The sequence below is a fragment of the Heterodontus francisci genome, chromosome 31 (genome assembly GCF_036365525.1).
Source record: "Heterodontus francisci isolate sHetFra1 chromosome 31, sHetFra1.hap1, whole genome shotgun sequence".
NCBI lineage: Eukaryota > Metazoa > Chordata > Chondrichthyes > Heterodontiformes > Heterodontidae > Heterodontus > Heterodontus francisci.
Genome location: NC_090401.1, coordinates 38,523,227 through 38,547,980, shown reverse-complemented (window position 1 = coordinate 38,547,980; position 24,754 = coordinate 38,523,227). Strand labels below are relative to the sequence as shown.

Genomic DNA, 24,754 nt, shown 5'->3' with positions numbered 1-24,754 from the left:
GCCAAGCTGTTCCAATATAGCTACAAGACAGGCATCTACTCGACAATGTGGAAAATTGTCCAGGTATGTCCTGTCCACAAGAAGCAGGAGAAATCCAACCCAGACAATTACCTCCCCATCAGTCTACCCTCAATCATCAGCAAAGTGATGGAAGGTGTCGTTGACAGGTTATCAAGCAGCACTTACTCAGTGACAACCTGCTCAGTTTGGGTTCTGTCAGCACCATTCAGCTCCAGACCTCATTACAGCCTTGGTCCAAACATAGACAAAACAGGTAAATTCCAGAGTTGAGGTGAGAGTGACTGTCCTTGACAGCAAGGCAGCATTTGACTGAGTGTGACATCAAGGAGCCCGAGCAAAATTGAAATCAATGATTATCAGGGGAAACCTCTCCACTGTTGGAGTCTTACCTAGCACAAAGGAAGATGGTTGTGGTTGTTGGAGGCCAATCATCCCAGCCCCTGGACATCGCTGCAGGAGTTCCTCAGGGCAGTGTCCTTGGCCCAAACATCTTCAGTTGCTTCATCATTGACCTTTGCTCAATCATATTGTCACAAATGGGGATGTTTGCTGAGGATTGCACAATGTTCAGTACCATTTGCTAGTTTTCCGATACTGAAGCAGTCCGTACCATATGCAGCAGACCTGGACAACATTCAGGCTTGGGCTGCTAAGTGGCATGTGACATTTGTGCCACACAACTGTCAGGCAATGACCATCTCCAACAAAAGAGAAGCCAACCATCTCCCCTTGACATTCAACGGCATTACCATCGCTGAATCCCCAACCATCAGCAACCTGGGGTCACTATGGACCAGAAACTGAACTGAACCAGTCATATAAATAATGTGGCTACAAGAGCAGGTCAAAGGCTGGGAATTCTGCAGTAAGTAACTTACCTCCTGACATCCCAAAGCCTGAACATCATCTACAAGGCACAAGTCAGGAGTGTGATGGAATTCTTTCCACTTGCCTGGATGAGTGCAGCTCCAATAACATTCAAGGAGCTCGATACTGACCAAGAAAAAGCAGCCTGCCTGATCAGCACCCCAACCAGCAACATAAAAATTCATTCTCTCCATCACCAGCACACAGTGGCAGCAGTGTGTACCATCTAAAAGATGCACTGCAGCAACTGCCAAAGCTCCTTCAACAGCACCTTCAACCTTACCCCCTAGAAGGACAAGGGCAGCAGAAGCAGGGGAACACCATCACCTGCCAGTTCCCCTCCAAGTCGCTCACCTTCCTGACTTGGAACTATATCGCCGTTCCGTTACTGTCACTGGGTCAAAATCCTGGAACTCCCTTCCAAATAGCACTGTGGGTGCAACTACACCAGAAGAACTGCAGCAGTTCAGGAAGGCAGCTCACCACCAACTTCTCAAGTGTAATTAGGGATGGGCAATAAATGCTAGCTTTGTCAACAATGCTCACATCCCTAGACAAATAAAGAAGGTACAGAACTGCTACCACCTGCCTACTACAGACCTAAAGGGCATTATAGTTTTAATTTACATATAATGAGTTGCATGGGTGTGCTCTATTTCTGAGTATTAGGGTGGGAAAGTGAGATGCAAGTTGGAAATTCTGCAGAACTGCCCTTTGGCATCTGTGTTCCCTTCACTCAGAAAATGTGATTTGATAGAAACTACCGTCCCATCTCTAACCTCCCTTTCCTCTCTCAACTCCTTGAACGTGTTGTCACCTCCCAAATCTGTTCCCATCTTTCCCAGAACTCCATGTTTGTATCCGTCCAATCAGATTTCCACTCCGCCATAGTACCGAAACAGCTCTTATCAAAGTCACAAATGATATCCTGTGTGGCTGTGATGAAGGTAAACTTTCCCTCCTCATCCTTCTCGGCCTTTTACACAGTTGACCACACCATCCTTCTCCAATGGCTCTCCACTGTCACCCAGCTGGAGGGACTGCTCTCCATTCTTATCTATCTTATTGTAGCCAGAGAATCACTGCAAAGTCTTCTCTTCCTGCTCCTGCACTGTTACCTCCAGTGTCCCCCAAGGATGTATCCATGCCCCCCCCCCTTCTATTTCCCGTCTACATGCTGCCCCTCAGCGACATCATCCAAAAGCACAGCATTAGTTTTCACATGTATGCTGACAACACTCAGCTCTACCTCACCACCACTTCTCTTGACTCCTCCACTGTTGATAAATTATCAGACTACTTATTCAACATCCAGTACTGGATGAACAGAAATTTCCTCCAATTAAATATTGGGAAGACTGAAGCCATTGTTTTTGATCCCTGCTCATAGCTCCATTCCTCACCCTGGCAACAGTCTAAGATTAAGCCAATCTGTTCGTAAGCTTGGTGTCACATTTGACCCCCAAGGTAAGCTTCCGACCTCATATTCATGCTATTACTAAGACCGCCTATTTCCATCTCCATAACATCGTCTGACTTCACCCCGTCTCACCTCATTTGCTGCTGAAACCCTCATTCGTGTCTTTGTGTCTTTGTTACCTCTAGACTTGACTATTCCAATTCCTGACTGGTCCCTCACATTCTACTTCCTGTAAACTTGATGTTATCCAAAACTCTGCTGTCCATGTCTTAACTCACACCAAGTCCCGTTCCCCTATCACTGCTGTGCTCACTGACCGACACTGGCTTCCGGTCAAGCAACATCTTGATTTTAAAATTCTCATCCTCGTTTTGAAATCCCTCCAGGGCACTGCCCCTCCCTATCTCTGTAATCTCCTCTAGCCCTACAACCCTCCAAGATATCTGCACTCCTCTAATTCTGGCTTCTTGTGCATCCCTGATTTTAATCACTCTACAACTGGTGGCCGTGCCTCCAGTTGCCGAAACCCTAAGCTTTGGAATTTTTTTTTATTTCAATAATATACTTTATTCATAAAAATCTGTTAAAAATACACAACAAAACAGTTCCAAACAGCACTAAGTCAAAAAAATACAAACAGTGCAAAGGAGGTCAGTTTCCTTCAATACAGGAGTGAGTTGCCTCACAACCCTTCCATTTCATTTTTCATGCCATATACATTTTACAGCAAATGAAAATTTTCCCAATACAGTTCGAGGGGTTTCCCATGGATCCAGCCCCTCAGTACAGCTTGGTGGAGGACCTTACACAGTGGTCTTTCCTCATTGAGCCTTTGCTGCGGCTGCCCCAAGCTTTAGTGCGTCCCTCAGCACGTAGCCCTGGACCATGGAATGTGCCAGTCTGCAACATTCGGTCGTGGACAACTCTTTGCGCTGGAAGACCAGCAAATTTCGGGCAGACCAAAGGGCGCCTTTCACCGAATTGATAGTCCTCCAGCAGCAGTTGATGTTTATCTCAGTGTGCGTCCCTGGGAACAGCCCGTTGAGCACAGACTTCTGTGTTAAAGAGCTGCTTGGGATGAACCTAGACAAAAACCACTACATCTCTCCTTGGAATACCCTCCCTAAAACTCTCTGCCTCTCCACCTCCCTTTCCTCCTTTAAGACACTTCTTAAAACCTAGCTCTTTGACCAAGCTTTTGGTCATCTGAAGTAATAGCTCCTTTTGTGGCTCGGTGTCAAACTTTGTTTTATAATGCTCCTGTGAAGCGCCTTGGAATGTTTTATGACTTTAAAGGTGCTATATAAATATAAACTGTTGTAATCTGCACATTACGGACTCTCCATAATCCAAATATGGTAGTAAACAGCCACAGGGAAAACTGGCAAAGAAATAAAAGTTCCACCCAATCCCTGAAGGTAATCAGGATATCAACCTAATATTAACATTAAACGTTCTTACAAAAGGCAATTAGACTTAAATGTTAACTCTGTTTCTCTTTCCATAGGTGCTGCCAGACCTGGTGAGTATTTCCAACATTTTCTGTTTTTATTTATTATCTATATTGTTCAATCTTGATGAATCACATTCCACAGAAGGCATTCCAGATCCAGCAAAACCAGAACTATGTGCCACAAAGTGTTTGATCTCATTATAATCTTCAATCGTCATCTGATCTAAATTACAACTCTTTTACTTCTGGAACTGGATTCAAATCCAGCCTAAACTGGTGAATGAAAATCTTTTTTCTCTGACTCTGTTGGCTGAGAAAATCTTATATGAAAACACTCTGAGCAGACTCAACCAAGTTTCTCGCGGGCACAGGCTCACAACATAAAAGTACCCTCAATTCAGCCCAAATTGGCAATCTTACTCAATGTTTATAAGAATGTCTGGCTTGGGAATGAAGATGTTCACTATGGAGTTTCCTTCGAAGGGTGGGTCAATACTCTGCATGTGGCCATATGACATGAAAATGAGAAAGTGTTCTACTTTTCAACATGAGCATTGGTCATTTAACCAGAACCAGCTCCATCTTAAAGACATTAAGTGGTATAACTACTGAGTATTATCATTAATCTATATATATCACCCAAAATATGATCCTCAAACTGCCTATCAGATGACATACATTGTTTTACATTTAGTTCTCACACTTCCAATCAGTTCATTTATGAGCCTGGAGTAATTCTGCTTGTGATTCATTGACAAGTAATAGGTGCCAATGTGCTGGAAAATCACTAATAAAAGATGGAGGAGCCAAATATTTGCAATCCCACTCAACTGCCTTCATGTATGGCGGTGCCAGAGTTGTGTCCCACTAGTGACATATGATTCTGACCCCACCAGAGTTCCTGGTACATCATGCCAATATCAGTACATCACAGGTGCCTGCTGGATGTAGGAGTTTGGAGTATGTAGTGCTGCATAGCTATTTGTAGGAGAACCCCTGTTAGGTTCAGCTATATTTTCAACATCATAAAGAATCGGCCCCTTTTAGAGAACCAATTTCTCAAGGATATAAATTTATTTTTAGGTCTTCACCAGGCTAAGATTCCATCTGGCACACTCCCGTTGGCCCCACTTACCTCACACCATTTGTACCAAATACTAGTATCCAGCATTATCAGAGCATAGGAGGCAGGAGCAATTGGAATTCGTGCAGATGATGTCAACTACCAGGACAGACTCCTGTACATATGATACATTCCACAGGAGCAGGGCCAAGTACTGCTCACTCTCCCACCTAGAAGTCCAGAGGTGACTTAAGAAATGACAGCTGTAGTCACAGTGGCACACTAGGTTAAACAAAGATCTAATAGAAACGTGCAAAAATTGTGAAAGGTTTTGAGAGGTTACATAGTGCAAGTTTATATATTCTGGTTGGTAAATCAACTGCCCCAGAATGTCCTGCAATGGCACGATTTGCAATGAACACCCTGAAGCTCGCCATCTAGAGGGACAATCTTGCTGTTGCTAAAGTCCTCCAAATTTTCCTGGTTTTCTATTTAGAATACGCTGCAGCAAGTAAAGGGCTGAATCAGGCACTAGCCACCGATCTAACAGCAGTAGTGATGGCACATTCACCACCTGGAGCCGTGGGAGAGTTTATGTGAATGGAAGTATAGCCTCTCAAATAACCTTTAACCTACAATTGAGGTTTGTGTAAAAACAGTGATGTTCTGCTAACATACTTCCATGCCCACCACGGAAATATTCAGAAAAATAATTGACTCGACCTATTTAATGCATGTAGCTTCAGTTATTAAAATGCCAATTTTTTCATCACTCAGGTGCATAGGTAATAATATCAAATTATGTTCCTGAGCAAATCGATTTTTCCCCCCCGCTGTAGTCTTTCCGAGTACCTTTGTGAAAACAGATCACATTTCGCTGCCATATATTTTGCTGAAGAGAGGATTGTCCGATGTGGAGATTAAGGGCTGGATTTTAAGAGCCCGCCGTCGCTCTCGGCGACGAGCCGCAAAAATGATGCGGGCCGCATGCCTTAGAACTGTTTTGATCTCCCACGTAGCGGCTCATTTAAATGGCCGGGGCAGCTCGCACCCCCTGCAATCGCGTGGAGGAGGCGGCCTGTCCAATGCCAGCAATGGCGTCAGCTGCCTCTGCGCAGGTGCTGCTGCCCTTTTTAAAGGGCAGCCAGCCCTGTCGGCATATTTAAATTTTTAAAGATACACCCCCCCCCACAAAATCTATCAAATAAAATTCTAATGCCCTTTCCCACACCCCAATAACAATTACATTAACTATTTGTCCTTCCCCCAAAAACACTTAGCTTTTAGATCTGACCTTCACCCCACCCCGACAGACTGCACAAAGTTTAAAGTTTACCCCTTCGTGTTATCCTGTGACCCTGTTACCCCCACCCCCGCACTGGAAATCTTAACTCCTCCCCCCTCCGCACCAGTGTCCCAGTGTCACGCCTGCTTTCCCCAGACAGGGAATTCAAGGTGCAGGAGTGCCGGCCGCCGCACTGAGGATCGCAGCGGGCCTGGAAGATTGAAGGTAAGTTCATTTAAATTTATTCATCTCATTAATTTCAATATTGAAATTGAGGTCCCGTCGCCCAGTGGCGGGCTGGGGCTGCCGGGGAGTCTTGATGTTGCCGGGAGGATTGGGCCGGGCCCTCCAAGCATCGACCTCCGTGGTGGGCCTCTGCTGCAACCATCTTCCGGCCCCTCTGCCACAGGGCCCGATGTCATGGGCTTGGTAAAATCCAGCCCAAGTAGAATGGGCCTATATTCTCTGGAGTTTAGAAAAACAAGAGGTGATTTAATTGAAATGTATACAATTTTTATTGGGCCTGACAAGGTAGATGCTGAGAGGCTGTTTCCCGTGGCCAGAAATGGGGGTCATAGGGCAGAAGTTTTACTGACCCGCAGGAAGTGAGTTGATCAGAAAGTCGTGGGGAACCATCATTCGTGATTCCCCCACACGCTGTGCAGTTTACTCCACAGTGCGTCTGACGTCAGTGATCGATTCCCCGCCCAGAGGCCCAGCCTGATTGATGGCTGGACCTTCAGTCGGGCAGAGAACTGGTCACTGATGGCCACAGCAACAGGTCAAGTCTGCACCAGAAACAGTGAGTTGATCAGGGGTTGTGGGAATGATCAACTGGAGTGGAGTGATTAGGTGGGCTGGTGCTGGTGGTGAGGCTCGGAGCCTGGTTTGGGGGTGGGGTGGGGGAAGGTCATAAGCCTCGGTGGGGGTGGTGGGGGGTGGAGTTCATTGCGGGGGCCTCATAGAGGATCTGCAAACATGCACCTGGATCTAGGAGGTAGGTTTGAAGTTACCTATCTCCTGAATCCACCAAGTCCTCACCTTGAGGAAGCTGCCAGCTTTCGTTATGCTCAGGAAACCCAGCTGATAGCAGCTATATTTCGAAAGCTGAAATAAGGCTGAACCTCATTGTCAACTTAAAGCTCTAACCCAGCTCCTTGAATCAGGTTGGTCACCTGACAACCTTATGTCTTCAATTAAAGCCAGAAATGGGCAGCCTTTTGGTGGGTTTGGGTCGGGAAACAGATTTCTGACACTTTAACCCTCCCCCCCCATCCAATCAACCCAAACCCACCAGTTTATTTCCAATTAAAATTCAGCCCATAGTCTCAGGATAAAGGGTTGGTCATTTAGGACTGAAAATGAGAAGACATTTCTTTACTCAAAGGATTGTTTGGAATTCTCCAGCGGGCTGTGGATGCTCAGTTGTTGAGTATATTTAAGACTGAGATCAATAGATTTTTGGGCACTAAGAGAATCAAGGGATATCGGGATAGGGTGGGAAAGTTAAGTTGAGGTAGAAGATCAGCCATGATCATATTGAATGGCAGAGCAGTCTTCAGGGATCACATGGCCTATTCCTGTTTCTATTTCTTATGTTCTTAGGATGTAGACGTGTTTCTTTAGGGAAATTTTACATTTTGTGTGCACTGGAGATGAGAATTTATATTTATATTTTTAGTTTAAAGAAATGATTTTTCCCATTCCTCTTCCACTGGATTTTCCCAGCCCCAGCGTGGTGGGCTGGGAGGGGCGGGGCTGGGAAAATAGTGGGGCGGTGCATTAGCACAGCTCTCCAACACAGTCCTACAGCCAGGGATGTTTCCCAGCAGCGGGACTGGATGTGGAGCGGCTGCCCGCTGAATGGAGGTGGGCAGCCAATTGAAGTATCTAAGGACCCTATTAGGGTCAATACTTTGGTCCCACTGCTGGAGGCCATCGGAGCTGGAGGCTCCATTCCCCAAAGAGAGGACAGCAGTCAGGGTAGACCACCCCTGTAGCCCTAATGGGCCATCCGGAGGGACCTGCCTGCTTGGTCCCTCTGATTTTTATTCACTTACCTCTGCGCCCTCTCGACCCTTGAGCTGGCTCAGCCACACCCACCTCTCGGTGGGGCTGCTGAGGCTTCAGACCTGCTGGCCCTCTGATTGGGCCAGCAGCAGCAGCATCAGGTGCCCACGCGCCATCCTTAATTGGATGGCGAGCACGAAGGTGGCCAATTAGGAGGCCACCTGCAGTAAAATTACTGAACCAGTCCCGCTGCTAGCAAGTGCGGGCGCGGGACCCCCATTTCATCCTGACGACAGTGTCCCGAAGCCTGTGGTAAAATCCTACCCTTTGTGTTGCCTGTTGCTCAGTTTGCTACTCCGCAACAATTTTCATCTTTGATGTCTGCTGCATATTCTCAGCCTCTCATGGAAGAACAAAATGATGAATGAGACAGTCCTCTCATAGGCAAATCTCCCAAGTATGCTGGCATTCATCAAGCAGAGGCAACCTCGCTGGCTCAGGCACATTTGAAGGATGGAAGATGGACTCATTCCCAAGTGTATTCTGTATGAGTGGTGGCCGGAACCAGAAGACCAGTAGGATGCCCAAAGCTTTGCTTCAAGGGTGCTTGCGGGTGGCATGAAGGCCCTAAGTATAGATTTCCAAACGTGGGAGACACTAGCCAACAAAAGAGCGAAATGGTGACATTACCTGTGGGCTGGTGTGTGCCACCATGATGATCAGTGGCTACAGCAGGTTGGCAGCGGGCTCCAATGCTGAAAACAGCACCTCACAACGACAGCGGATAACCACTTCATATGCGGTACTTGTGGCAGAACATGACTCTCATGGATTGGTCTCTTCAGCCATCAGCAGAAGTGCATGTGAGACTATCCCATCACCAATGGATTTGCTGCATATCCATCATCTCATGTAGATGGAAGGATGCCAATGATACATCATACATGGAGGTGCAGCGAGACCTGGGTGTCCTTGTGCACCAGTCGCTGAAAGTAAGCATGCAGGTGCAGCAGGCAGTTAAGAAGGCAAATGGCATGTTGGCCTTCATAGCGAGAGGATTGGAGTACAGGAGCAAGGATGGCTTGCTGCAATTATACAAGGCCTTGGTGAGACCACATCTGGAGTATTGTGTGCAGTTTTGGTCTCCTTATCTGAGGAAGGATGTTCTTGCTCTGGAGGGAGTGCAGCAAAGATTCACCAGACTGATTCCTGGGATGGCAGGACTGACAAATGAAGAGAGATTGGGTCGATTAGGCTTGTATTCACTAGAGTTTAGAAGAATGAGGGGGGATCTCATAGAAACCTTCAAAATTCTAACAGGATTGGACAGACTAGATGCAGGAAGGATGTTTCTGATGGTGGGGGGAGTCCAGGATTAGAGGTCACAGTCTAAGGATAAGGGGTAAGCCATTTAGGACTGAGATGAGGAGGGATTTCTTCACCCAGAGAGTGGAACCTTGGAATTCTCTACCACAGAAAGCAGTTGAGTCCAAATCATTAAATATATTCAAGAAAGAGTTAGATATAGTTCTTAGGGCTAAAGGGGTCAAGGGATAGGGGGAGAAAGTGGGAACAGGGTACTGAGTTTGGATGATCAGCCATGATCATATTGAATGGCGGTGCAGGCTTGAAGGGCTGAATGGCCTACTCCTGCTCCTATGTTTCTATGTTTCTATACTCCACAACTCACTGGAGCTGTCATTCAGCTTATTTATATTATTGATTTGATAAAAGTGCTGTTTCTTTGGCAGAGGGAGAACCTCTGGATTGCCAACTTGCCTTTTTAGTAGGTCTTATCCAAGTATCCTTTGGACCTGATCTTAAGGATATCAAGGAACAATCTGCAGAGTTTGCCAGAGCTAAACAGTTTTGATAGAGAATTTACCTTAAGCATTTGTTAAAGATGCAAAATGCAAATTGTTGTTGTAGTTGTTAAATTTGTAATTGCATTTCAGTTGGATTATCTTCCTTATCAGAAGCTCAGACAGCTGATTCAGCTAACAAACCTCTGTAAATGGAACAAAGGTTTGAACTCCGGACTCATTCCAAAGTAACTCACAACATAGCAGCAGAAATTACAATCTGGAACCTATTCAAATACATGGCTCTAGAATCTAGAAACAACTGAGAGCCTTGCAGCAAAATTAGCAACGTGCTTTTGGGCACTGTGACAAGTCAATGAGATTTCACTGCATAGTTCATGGTGTCCTGATATTCCAACATCTCATGAAATGGTGTCTTTACTTAGCCCAGTGTTTGCACCCAATTACCAATTGGGCCTGGCCCCAACTGGAAGACCAGCAGAATGTACATGGTGCCTGCTGACCCCATTGTAATTTCTGAGATCAACCTCATTAAAATATTGCGAGTAAGCTCCAGCCTTTGAGTATGCTGCCGATTGAGACCCCACAATTGTCCAAGTGGGAAACAGTATGCTGCTGCAGGATTTAAAGGCCTGCAGCATTGTAAAGAGCTAGGTATTATCATTTTTGTTACACCCAAATAGGTTCTCTTGGTACAACTGTCTGTGAAGCCAGCTGCGGAAGCTGTCGATATAGGAGATTGGGTAGAGGATGGAGCTTCCACCAACCCCCTTTGTTGTTGGTTGCACTGACCAAGGAGTATAATCTATGACTCCATGGACCTTTGGGAATTCTACTACTTGGTAAAATTACTGTGCCTTTTCTTGATCTCACTGACAGTCCATCAGGAAGAAGTTGAAGTTATTTGCTTTAGCAAACAAAATCTCTACACCTTGCGTAAGGAATCTATGCACAGCTGATTGCATAATATTAGTGATGTCTCTATTGCCAACCCACTTAGCATAAAAGTTCAGGGCATTTGTACACTCGACATTTACTGACAATTTTGGGGCTGTGATAGAGTTGGACTGTCAATCAGGTTGAAGCATGTGGCCCAACTCATTCCTTTGTAAAGTGAAGCCTCCATAGCACTGGTCCTGGGTCAACAGGAAGCAGACATGCCTTTGCCTGTATACTCTGGTGTAGGAAGCACTGGCAGTGGATGCCCTGTAATGCTGTTAGGCCAGTCTGGCATTTCCCCATTGTTCTTGCTCTTCCTCCAGTGATCGAAGATACAGAAGAATGTCAAATGTAGGTACGGAGAGAGGAAGAATGGCACGCAAGCAGATGGGGAAGTTGGCAGCAAGCAAAAAAAAGTATAAAACAACAAAACTAAATTGAGTCAGGAATTCTGAAAATTCTACAAATAGCTACTGGGTTTTTTGAATTATTTTCCATATTTTCTACTGTTGCTAACCACCTTTAGCACTGCAGTCCAATTGGAACATCAAGGCACGAACTACTCCAAAGGGGTGACTTGGCAGTGGGCTTACCTCATCAAATACTAAATTTCCAAGCTACATTGGATAAAGCCACATAGACTGGATCAAAGGGGGAAGAAAAGTGAAACAAGGGCAGACGAAATCCTGCCTGAAACCCATAACTGAAGCTGTATGTTTTTGTGCCAAAATGAAGTACAACAATGAGGGCCCTACATCACAAACTCTGTGGAGCAAAGTGATGGGTTTTAGTTTTATATGAATGCGCACAGGAATGCGTAACATAAACTGGTTCACAGGTGTTTGTGGCCACAGCTTATATCTTGCACAAGTAACACGATATTTTCATTCATCAAGACGTAATTTGTGGGGGCCACTCCCAGCCCATTGCCAACAAAAACCTCTTTGAAGCAGTTGCATAAATTCATGTGTATTCAAGAAATACAGGTGCTAAACTTCCTCTTTTGCAGCTCTCATAGTGGTTTTGTGTGAATGTACTCTCTGGAGTGACACCGAGTCATGCCTGCCAAGAAAGTTATAAGTTCAGTTCCATGCTGAGTTAGCTGATCTCAGTCAAGGCAATTATAGGGACTATAATTAGAGAGGAAAGGTGGGGAGAAATCAACCAAACTTGGAGGTGCAGCAAACAGTAAGGATGATATGAACTGCTTGCAACAGGACATAGATAGGCTAACAGAATGGGCAAAGAGGTGGCAGATGGAATTTAATACTGACAAGTGTGCAGTGATGTATTTTGGCAGAAGGAATAGGGAGACGCAATATGTACCTAATGGCACAGTTCTAAAGAGTGTGCAGGAACAGAGGGACATGGGGGTACATGGGCATTGATCTTTGAAGGTGGCAGGACATATTGAGAAAGTGGTTAGTAAAGCATATGAGATCTTGGGCTTCATAAACAGAGGCATTGAGTCCAAAAGCAGGGAAGTTATGCTGAACCTTTATAAAGCTCTGGTTAGGCCCAACTAGAGTATTGTGTCCAGTTCTGGTCACCACAATTTAGGAAGGATGGGAGGGTCCTTTGCTAGAATGATTCCAGGGATGGGGGATTTTAGTTACAAGGTTAGGTTGGAAAGACCGGGATTGTTCTCCTTAGAACAAAAGGAGATTGAGGAGAGATTTAATAGAAATGTACAATATTATGACAGGCTTAGATAAATTAGACAAGGAAAACTTTTCCCATTAACTGATAGTTCAAGGACTTGGGACCCAGATTGAAATTTTTGGACAAGAGATGCAGGGGGAATATGAGGAAGAGCCTTTTTACACAGCAGGTGGTAATGACCTGGAACTCACTGCCCACAAGGGTGATGGAAGTGGAGACAATCAATGACTTCAAAAGGAAAATGGATGGCCACCTGAAAGAAATAGACCTGTAGGGCTCTGGGGATCGAGTGAGAGTGGGACTGACTGAATAGATGTGTGGGCTCAATGGGCCAAAGGGCCTCCTTCTGTGCCATCAATGACTTTGAGCTCAATGAGAATGATGAAAAAACTTCAGCTTTGTGGGTTAACATGATGGACGATACCATCCTGCACCTCCCAGTGACAGCCAACCAAACAGAATTCAGGCTTTAGGTAGATACTCGATGTAGCTCATTGTGTTGAATCTGCGCTGCACCCACTCCAAGGCCAATATATTCTTCCTGAGGTGGAGTGCCCAGATGGGGTTTAACCAGAACTTTACACAAGTGTAACATGACTTCCACTCCTTTGCATGGCAGCGTCCTTGGGATAATTTACTTCTTCAATGATTTCATATATTGAGCTTATAGTTAGACTAATAAAAAAACTGCTGGCTAATGGACCAGGGGCAGAAATACAACGAAATGCAATCCTGTCCACATGCTGGCAGTTCCAAGTTACTGGATATCAATCAGGAGCAGGAAGCATAACTAATTTTCTCCTTCTTAAACTATGACTGCTACCTCGCTGAGAGCAGCTAGCTCATAACAGACAAAGAATAGGATCTTCATAGGCCCTTCCTAGACAAACATATGAATTAGGAGCAGAAGTAGGCCATTCAGCCCCTCGAGCCTGCTCCACCATTCAATAAGATAATGGCTTATCTGTATGTGTTTTGAATTCCACACTCCCATCTACCCCTGATAACCCTTGATTCCCTTGCTTAACAAGAATCTATCCACCTCCGCCTTTAAAATATTCAATGACCCCGCCTCCACCACCTTCTGAGGCAGAAAGTTCCAAAGTCTCTCTGAGAGAAAGAAATTCTCCTCATCTCTGTCTTGAAAGGGTGACCCCTAATTTTAAAACAGTGCCCCCTAGTTCTGGACTCACCCACAAGAGGAAACATCCTCTCCACATCCACCTGGTCAAGACCGTTCAGAATCTCGTAAACTTCAATCAAGTCTCCCCTCACTCTTCTAAATTCCAGTGAAAATAAGCCCAGTCTGTCCAACCTTTCCTCATAAGACAACCCACTCATTCCAGGTATCAATCTAGTAAGCCTCCTCTGAACTGCCTCCAATGCATTTACATCCTTCCTTAAATACGGAGACCAAAACTGCACACAGTATTCGAGATGTGGTCTCACCAATGCCCTGTATAACTGAAGCATAACATCCTTACTTTTATTTTCAATTCCTCTCATAATAAAGGATAACATTCCATTAGCCTTCTTTATGACTTGCTGTCCCTACATACTAACTTTTTGTGACTCATGCACTAGAACACCTAGATCCCTCTGCACCTCGGAATTCTGCAGTCATTCTCTGTTTAAGTAATACTCTGCTTTTTTATTCTTTCTCCCAAAGTGAACAACTTCACATTTTCCCACATTATACTTCATCTGCCAGATTTTTGCCCAATTACTCAACATATCTATATCAGTCTGCAACCTCCTTATGTCCTCTTCACAACATACTTTCCTACCTATCTTTGTGTCATCCTCAAATTTAGCTACCATGCCATCGCTCCCCTCATCTAAGTCATTAATATAAATTGTAAAAAGTTGAGGCCCCAGCACAGACCCCTGTGGGACTCCACTCGTCACATCCTGCCAATCAAACCCATTTATGCATACTCTCTGTTTTCTATTAGCCAGCCAATCTTCTATCCATGCTACTATGTTACCCCCTACAGCATGAGCTCCTACTTGGCACAATAACCTTTTATGTGGCACCTCGTCAAATGCCTTCTGGAAATCCAAGTACAGTACATCAATGGGCTCCCCTTTATCCACAGCACATGTCGGTCCTTCAAAGAACTCCAACAAACTGGTTAAACATGATTTCCCTTTCATAGAACCATACTGATTATTTCCGATTATCTTGAGTTTTTCTAAGTGCCCATTTACAGCCTCCTTAATGATCGATTCTAACACTTCCCCCACGACAGACTTCAAGCTAATTGGCTTATAGTTACCCGTTTTCTGCCTCCCCCCCCCATTCTTGAATAGAGGGGTTATATTTGCTACTTTCCAGTCTGATGGAACCTTTTCAGAATCTAGTGAAGTTTGAAAAATTAACACCAACGCATCTACTACCTCATTAGCCACCTCTTTTAAGACCCTAGAATGAAGCCCATCAGGACCCAGGGACTTGTCAGCCCGCAGCTCCATTAGTTTGGTCAGTAGCACTTCCCTGGTAATTGTAATTTCACCAAGTTCCTCTCTTCCTTCCACCTCCTGATTTACAGCTATTGTTGGAATGTTTGTGTCTCCTCTATAATGTGAAGACAGAAGCAAAATATTTGTTCATTGGATCCACCATTATCTTATTATCTACTATTAGCTCCCCATTCTCACTCTCTAGAGGACCAACACTCACTTTACTTATGCTTTTCCTTTTTAAATACCTGTAGAAACTCTTGCTATCTGATTTTACATTTCTAGCTAGCTTCCTCTCATACTCTAATTTCTTTCTCCTGATTAACCTTTCAGTACTTCTCTGCTGTTCTTTATATTCTGACCAATCGTCTGAACTGCCACTCATCTTTGCACAATTATATGCCTTTTCCTTAAGTTTGATGCTTTCCTTAACTTCTTTATTTAACCACGGATGATGGGTTCTCCCCTTTGAATTTTTCTTTATAGTAGGAATATACTTATTCTGAGTATTCTGAAATAACCCCTGAAATGTCTGCCACTGCTTCTCTATTGATCTATCTCCTAGCCTAGTAACCCAGTTCACTTCAGCTATCTCAGCTTTCATGCTCACATAGTTGCCCTTATTCAAGTTTAAAATAAAAACAAAAGGTGCTGGAAATACTCAGCAGGTCTGGCACCATCTGTGGAGAGAGAAGCAAAGTTAATGTTTCAGGTTTGTGACCTTTCATCAGAACTGGCAAAGATTAGAAAATAATTAGTTTTTAAGCAAATGAAGGGGAGGGGGTGGGGAGAGAACAAAGGGGAAGGTGTTTGATAGGCAGGAGAGATTAAATAACAAAGCTGCCCTGGGATAAAGGCAAAGCGTGTGTTATGCTTGTGGTGAAAGACAAAGTATTAGTCCAGAGAGTGTTAATAGCAGAATAATGAGCAGCTCTGATTACGTGAAAAGCAGGCACATGGTTAAAAAATAAAATATTAAAAAAAGGCCAGTCATGCTCTGAAGTTATTGAACTCAATGTTCAGTCCGCAAGGCTGTAGAGTGCCTAATCGAAAGATCAGGTGGTGCTCCTTGAGCTTGCATTGATGTTTACTGGAACACTGGAACAGGCCAAAGACAAAAATGTTGGCATGAGAGCGGGGGTGGGGTGGGGGGGTGGGTGGAGGTGGTGTTGAAATGGCAAGCAACCGGAAGCTCGGGGTCATGCTTTCGGACTGAGCGGAGGTGTTCAGCAGAGCAGTTACCCAATCTGCATTTGGTCTCCCCAATGTCGAGGAGACTGCATTGCGAGCAGCGAATATAAGATACTAAATTGAAAGAAGTACAAGTAAATCGCTGCTTCACCTGAAAGGAGTGTTTGGGGCCTTGGATAGTGAGGAGAGAGGAGGTAAAAGGGCAGGTATTATACCTTCTTGCGATGGCATGGGAAGCTGCTATGGGAATGGGACGAGGTGGACCAGGGTGTCGCGGAGGGAACGATCTCTTCGGATTGCTGGCGGCGGGGGGAGGGGAAGGTGCGTTTGGTGGTGTATCACACTGGAGGTGGTGGAAATGGCGGAGGATGATTCTCTGGATATGGAGGCTTGTGGGTTGAAAAGTGAGGACAAGGGGAACCCTGTCGCGGTTCTGGGAGGAAGGGGAAGGCGTGAGGGCAGAAGTGCAGGAAATGGGCCGGACACGGTTGAGGGCCCTGTCAACCACAGTGGGGGGGAATCCTCAGCTGAGGAAAAAGGAAGACATATCAGAGGCGCTGTTGTGGAAGGTTGCATCATCAGAGCAGATGTGTCGGAGACGGAGAAACTGGAAGAATGGAATGGAGTCCTTACAGGAGGCAGGGTGTGAAGAAGTGTAGTCGAGGTATCTGTGGGAGTCGGTGGGCTTATAATGAGTATTAGTAGACAGCCTATCCCCAAAGATGGAGACAGAGAAGTCAAGGAAGGGAAGGGAAGTGTCGGAGATGGACCATGTAAAGGTGAGAGAAGGGTGGAAATTGGAAGCAAAGTTGATAAAGTTTTCCAGTTCGGGGCGGGAGCAGGAAATGGCACCGATACAGTCATCAATGTACCGGAAAAAGAGTTGGAGGAGGGACCTGAGTAGGACTGGAACAAGGAATGTTCGACATATCCCACAAAAAGACAGGCATAACTAGGACCCATGTGGGTACCCATAGCAACACCTTTTACTTGAGAAAGTGAGTGGAGTTGAAGGAGAAATTGTTCAATGTGAGAACAAGTTCAGCCAGGCAGAGGAGGATGGTGGTGGATGGGGACTGGTTGGGCCTCTGATCAAGGAAGAATCGGAAAGCCCTCAAACCGTCCTGGTGGGGGATGGAGGTGTAGAGAGATTGGACGTCCATAGTGAAGAGGAGGCGATTAGGGTCAGGAAACTGGAAATTGTCAAAATGATGTAGTCCATCAGAAGAGTCACGGATGTAGGTGGAAAGAGACTGGACCAGCGGAGAAAGGATAAGAGTCAAGATAGGAAGAAATAAGTTCAGTGGAGCTGAAACAATGGGTCTGCCAGGACAGTCCTGTTTGTGGATTTTGGGAAGGAGGTAGAAGTGAGCTGTCTGGGGTTGTGGGATTATGAGGTTGGAAGTTGTAGAGGGAAGATCTCCGGAGGTGATGAGCTCAGTGACAGGCCTGTGGACAGCAGCTTGATGTTCGGTGGTGGGGTCATAGGAGGTAGGAAGAAGTGTCAGAGAGTTGGCGCTCAGTCTCTGCAAGGTAGAGGTCGGTACGCCAAACAACAACAGCACCACCCTTGTCTGCAGGTTTGATGACAGCGTCGGGGTTAGACCTGAGAGAACGGAGTGCGGCAAGTTCAGAGGCGGATAGGTTAGAGTGAGTGAGGGGGGCAGAGAAATTGAGACGGCCGATGTCTCACCGACAGTTCTCAATGAAATAATCAAGAGTGGGTAAGAGGCCAGAGGGAGGGGTCCAGGAGGAGGGAGAATGCTAAAGTTGAGTGAATGGGTCTGCTGGTCGGGAGGAGGACTCCTGGTCAAAAGAAGTGAGCCCGGAGGCGAAGGCAACAGAAGAAGAGCTCAACGTCATGCCGAGCGCGAAATTCATTCAGGTGGGGGCATAAGGGGATAAAACTGAGTCCTTTGCTGAGTACAGATGGTTTAGCATCAGAGAGGGGAAGGTCAGATGGTATAGTGAATACACGGCAAGGGGTCAGATCAGAAGGGGCGGGGTGAGAGGGAAGTGAAGGGGAAGAAGGATCTGGAGGGGCATTAGGCCCCATCAGCTGCTGGAGCTTGCGTTCCTTAACACCTGAAAGGAAGAAAAAAAGTTTTTTGTTAATGTGTCGGATAAGACGAAGGATGAAATGAAACTGCGGAGTAGAACAGCTTTGAGATAAGGTGAGGCGGTGCTTCTGGAGAGAGAGGTTCAATGTGTACATGTGGCGGTGCATGGCACTGAGTGTGGATCTCAGGATGTGGTGAGAACAGCAGTCCGAGGAATGTTGTATTTCTCAGAGATAGCTGTAATCCTGGATGGATTCAAAACATGAAGGATGAAACTTCAGTTGAAATCCACTTGGAATAAGTCGGAGCTGGAGACAGTCACTGAGGAAGGAGATGTGGCTGTGAAAATGAGTTTTGGTAGACACTTTATCAAACACCAGGAGGGAAATAGGAAGCAATGAAGGTGAACAAGGTAAAAGAGACAAACTAAAATCCCGTCAGAGAGAAGAGCAGAACTTCTTCAAGGTAGGCATTCCTGGAAGAGAAGTGGCAGTTACTTAAACACTAAAATAAAAACAAAATGCTGCAGATGCTGGAAATCTGAAACAAAAACAAAAACAAAAAGTGCTGGAAATACTCAGCAGGTCTGGCACCATCTGTGGAGAGAGAAGCAAAGTTAATGTTTCAGGTCTGTGACCTTTCATCAGAACTGGCAACGGTTAGAAAAGAATTGGGTTTTAAGCAAGTGAAGGAGAGGGGTGTGGGGGAGAGAACAAAGGGAAGGTGTTTGTTAGGGCAGGAGAGATTAAATAACAAAGCTGTCCTGGAACAAAGTCAAAGAGTGTGTTAATGCTTGTGATGAAAGCAAAAAAAAAAGTCAGACCCACCTTTCTCTCTTTCAAACTGGATGTAAAATTCAATCATATTATGGTCGCTGCTACCTAGAGGTGCCTTTAGTCTGAGGTCATTAATTAATCCTGTAACATTACACAATACCAAGTCTAATATAACCTGCTCTCTAGTTCTAGAATGTGCTGCTCTAAGAAACTATCTCAAAAGCATTCTATGAACTCCTCATCCAGGCTACTATTGCCAATCCGATTTTTCCAGTTTATATGTAGATTAAAATCACCCATGATTATTGCTGTCCCTTTATCACAAGCACCCAATATTTCTTCTTCTATAATTCGTCCTACATTGTGATTACTGTTTGAGGGCCTGTAGACCACTTCCACTAGTGACTTCTTTCCTCTACTATTCCTCATCTCTACCCAAACCGATTCTACATCCCGATCTCCTGAACCAAGGTGTCTAACTATTGCACCAATGCCATCCTTGATGAACAATGCTACCCTTCCACCTTTACCTAGCTTCCTATTCTTCTTGAATGTCACATATCCTTCAATATTCAGGATCCAATCCTTGTCATTCTGCAGCCACATCTCCATAATGGCTATCACATCATATTTATTTACTTCAATGTGCACTATTAGTTCATCTACTTTGTTATGAAAGCTATATGCATTCAGATACAGAGCCTTTTGTTTTGCCTTTTTGTTATCTTTGTAACATCTAGTCTTGACTGTTGGTGTGTTCTTAGGTTTTTTCTCTCTGTCCCTTCCTGCCATTCTCTGACCTTCAATTCCCATATTACTATTCTGCTTTCCTGCCTTGACTCTACCCCTTGATTTTCTACATCTACTCAAGCTTGATCTCTCAGCCCATTTGTTTAATTTAAAGTCATCTTTACATCCCTAGTTATACGGTTTGCTAGAAGACTGGTCCCAGCACGGTTCAGGTGCCGACCGACCCAAAGGTATAGCCCCCACTTTCCCCAGTACTGGTGCCAGTGCCCCATGAACCGAAACCCACTTCTATCACACCAGTCTTTGAGCCACGTATACATTTCACTAATCTTATGTGCCCTGTCAACCGGCACGTGTTTCAGGTAACAATCCAGAGATTATTACCTTTAAGGTTCTGCTCTTCGATTTGGTGCCTAGCTCCTCATACTGTCTCAGCAGAACCTCTTTCTCGAGTCCTACCTATATCATTGGTACCTACATGGACCATGACAATGGAATCCTTCCCCTGCCACTCCAAGTTCCTGTCCAGCTCTGAGAAGATGCCCTGAACCCTTGCACCGGGTAGGCAACATAGCCTTCTGGACTCACGCTCCTGACTGCACAGAAGTGTCAATCCCCCTCACTGTACAATCCCCTACTAGCACTACATTCCTTTTTGCTCCTACGACTTGAATGGCTTCCTGTACCACAGTGCCATGGCCAGTCTGCTCATCCACCCTGCAGACTTCGCTTTCATCCACACAGGTTGAAAGCACCTCAGATCTGTTTGACAAATGCAAAGTCTGAGGCTCCTCCACTACTGTCTGCTCGGCCCCTTTACCTGCCTCACTCACGGTCACATCCTTCTGTCCCTCACTGCTGACCAAAACAGATGACCCTGTTCTAAGAGGTGTGACCGTCTTCCAGAACAAAGTGTCCAGGTATTTCCCTCCCTCCCTTATGTTGCGCAGTGTTTCCTGGTATGTGTGACTCAGCTACTCACTAGATAAACTTGCTGAACCATCAGCAAACCCTTTAATCAGAGTTTACAGGAAGGTAGTTAATTATTAGGTAAACATACTGTAATGATACTGCAGCAGAACTATATCTAATGCATTTGATTCTGAGTGGGGGATGTGGGGAGGGGGAGGGTCAAAAAAGACAAAACATGAAGAAAATAGTAGGGAGCTGTGTTGGGACAGCTCCCTGACACAGGGAGGTTTCGGAGGTGGGCAGCCAATTTAAATAATTAAAGACCCTGTTGATTGGCATCCTTCATCTACGAAAGATGATGGACACACAGCAAACAGTCCATTTAGGTGGGGTGTCTTCTCCTGGTAAAGCTTTGTTGATGGCTGTGAAGGCCAATCCTTGAGAGGCAGGTTCTGCCACAAGTGCTGCACATGAAGCTGCCAGGTGAGACTGTGAGTTGTTGTTTTTGACGTTGGTACCAGTTGCCAAGCTGCTTGAACCACTGGTCATCGTGGTAGTGCACACCAGTCCATGGGATGTGTCACCATTTCCCTCTTTCGCCAGCTAGTGACTCCCAGGTTACGATAGTCGACATTTAGAGCCTTCATGTCACACTTGCAAGCATCTTGAAGTGGATCTTTGGGCACCCCACTGGTCGGCTGGCCCCTGCTACCTCACCATCCTTAGGTATGTGACTGCCTTCCATCCTGCGGACGTGTCCGATCCACCATAACCGCCTCTGTTTGATTAGTGCCAACACACTTGGGAGCTCTGTCTGAGAGAACTGCTGCATTTGTGGTTTTGCCTGCCGGGATATACCCATAATGCACCGGAGAGAGCAAAATTATTGAGCTGCTTTTCCTGGTAACTGTAAGTCGTCCACGTTTCACAGCCATACAGCAAGTTTCTGAGAACACAGGGCTTATAAGCCATCAGCTTGGCCCTAAGGGTTAGCTTGGTGTTTTCCCATACGCATTTCGCAAGTCAGCCAAAGTGGTAGCTACTTTCCCTATGCGTGTATCAAGCTCTGCATCAAAGGACAGATTGTCCATCACCGTGTACCCAAGGTAGCAAATTTGCTAACCACTTCCAGTGGGGTGTTATTTAGTGTGATCAGGGGAGAAAATGCAAAACCTTATTCCATGACCATGTTTTTCTTGACACTCCTGTAAAGACCCTACTAAGGGTAATTTCCACATCACTGGCATTTTGCAGGCAGTGGCGCGACCCGCCGCTGTTTGGGAAGGCTTCCAGCTTCATGGAGGTGGCCTCCCTATGGCTGTCTGGTGGAGGGTAGGCAGTGAAGCTGGAGGCTGCATGCACCCAAGAGGGGGCCCTGGGCAGGGAAGGCCACCCAAGCAATCCCAATGGAGCATCTGGAGGGGACCTGCCAGCCTGGCTCCACAGATATTAAATTTTTCACTTACCTGTCCGAGGGCACCTCCAATTTGAGGTGTCCTCTCAATCCCCAACCTGATTCAGTGGTGCCCACCTCTCTTGGTGGGGTTACCAAGGCTAGAGCTGCCAGCCCTCTGATTGGGCCAGTTGCAACATACATCCCGCCTGCCGTCCTTAACTGGGCAGCGAGCCAGGAGGCGGCCAGTTAGGAGGCTGCCTCCGGGAGAATCGCTGAACCAGTCCCACTGCTAGCAAGTGCGATCTTGGGATGCCCATTTGGTCCCAACACGGGGTTCTGAATCCCATGGTAAAATCCTGCACTTTGGGTTTGGGAGGGAAATAAAGCACCATTATTCCTGCTCCTGACCACTATCAAGTCATTCCACCAGAGTAACATAGGCAAGGATATTGAGTGAGGACAGAATTGAGGGTCAGCTGTGATGCCTCCACAGGCAGATATCTTGCTGACATTTAGGGCACTAAATTGGGCTGTTTAGTGCCATTTTGCAGATGCTATGAGTGTCCTTAGATCTCCAAAATGGCGCCCCAGCATGCATGCACACTTGTACGGCGAATCATGCTGGAAACCAGATTGGTGGAGATGTTAGGATACGCACAGTGAGGGGAGAATTTTATGCTCTCCCCCATGGCGAGTTTGGAGGTGGGGAGAGCATTTAACTGAGCGGGATGGTGGCAGAGCGAACCCCACCTCCTTCCCTCCTCCACCCCAAATTAAGTCCGTGGCAGGGAGGTGCGTGGACCGCATTCCCATCCCACTGCCGATTGAGGCCCTTAAGTGGGCCATTAATGCCCAAATAAGACCTCATCCCACTTCTGCCAGAATTCGCCCAGTAGTGGGTGGGCCTGTGGCCACACGGGGAGCACACCAAGCAAACCCGTACGGTTGCTTGCTGGCTCCGGGGTGGTTGGGGGTGGGTCTCTCATTCAAAGGTACAGTGCCTGATCGAGGGACCTGACATTGGGAAGGGGAGGGGCCCGCTGAGAGCCACATCCCCTTCCCTTGCTACCAACCCCCTACACCACCCCCTTCCCCACGACCCCCAGCCCACGAAACCCCTCCTGCCCTGTCTCACCTGTAGCCTGGGTCCCTTGCCTCCAGTGGATCCATTACCGGCAGCAGCCAGTGAAAGAGCTGCCAGCCTCTGATTGGCCAGCAGTTCTCCGAAGGCGGGACTTCTGTCGCCAGGGTGCTTAATACCAGGGAAGGCCCGCTGCTGTCCACTTAAGTGTCTAATTGACATGTAATGCAGTGGGCCTTCCCCAGAGGAGGCGCCGCGGGGCTGTCAGTGGCACTTCAGCCAGTGGCCGAGACCCCCGTCGTCTACATAAAATCGCCCTCCTAATGTCTGCTGGAGGTATGCAGAGCAGGTAGATCAGGACGTCAATCTACGTACAACGCTGATTTGATGCCAGCGATGCTATTTTGGAACACAACTCTCCAGCCAACACCAACTCTTAACCTTGCACAGCTGAACACGTGACTTACCACCCTCCCCCCCACCCCCCCACCCACCCCACCCCACCCCTCCACCACCACCGGCGCTATTTAAAAGGGATCATGACTTACTTACAGGTTAGTTGCTGGTTGATTTCTTCTGGCTGTTGCTATGATTCTACAAGTGTTTGGTAATTTCTTTCGTTGTTTCAAGTTGCAATAGTCTACAGGGAGTGGTGCTCAAGGAGTTTTTCCTGACTTCAAGACTTCCGTATGAACCAGTCATGGATTCACCAGTGGCCATTCCCCTTGGAATACAGCATGACTTGGAGAATGAAAGGAGGCCACGCAGAGCAGGACAAACTGCTGGAAGAGGGAGGATGAGCAAGAGGGGAAAAAGGGGCTGTCAGCAGGAGTCATATCAGCCCAGGAGCAATTCTCCTATCTAACCTTCAGCAAAGAACAATGTGGGAGACATCTATGCTTCAGTAAGGACGTCCTCACTAAAATCTGCCACTTCTTGTAGCCACAACTGCAACCTCAGAGCAGGGCAAAGACAACATTGCCAGTGGCTGTTAAGGTGGCTGTGCTGATGAACTTTGGTGTGTCTGGCTCCTGGAGATATTTGCAACATCTCGCAGTTTGCTGTCCACTGTTGCAGCAGTGTGTGATCGTGAGGTAAAGCATATGAATGTTAGGTATCAGTCCTAATTGTTGGTAGGTGAGTGATGGGGGTGTGGTGCATTGAACAGTGTCTGAGGCTACTGGTGCTGTTGGTAGGATATGACATTTGAAGACGCATTCATGTGAGGTCATTGAATTTCTTGGGGCACTGCATCCAGGCCCTTAGGGCTTAACTCCTGTCATTGACCTCCACGGCTATCTTCTCCCACTGCTCTTTCATTGTGTGTCTGAAGGACCTCCTGGCCCCCTGGGGATGCAGAGCATCTTTATTCCTTTCTGCCTCCTCCACCAAGACTTCCAGTGCAGTGTGTGAAAATCCTGGAGCCTGCACTTACCCCTATTGTGCCATTCTTCACTCTTTCCCAATCAGATCCTCTTCAAACATGACTCCTAGCACCTGCCTCAGCCACAATACACCTCCTCTTTAAGAGGTGCAGACTAGCTTTAAGTGGTGCCAGCCACTCACAATATTAGCCCCCTGC

General features: G+C 46.4%; 1 protein-coding gene across 2 annotated transcripts in view; it reads right to left on the bottom strand.

Annotated features, from left to right (window-relative positions):
• ncmap (non-compact myelin associated protein) overlaps positions 1-24,754 on the bottom strand; it is an 86,904-nt gene that overhangs the window by 20,664 nt on the left and 41,486 nt on the right. Inside the window, exon 1 of one of the 2 annotated variants that reach the window (XM_068010943.1) lies at positions 5,677-5,903. The exons of the other annotated variant lie outside the window; for it this stretch is intronic. The gene's annotated coding sequence lies outside the window, so the exon portion shown is untranslated. Of the gene's footprint in view, positions 1-5,676; positions 5,904-24,754 lie in introns of those variants that run through there. 2 annotated transcript variants of the gene reach the window in all.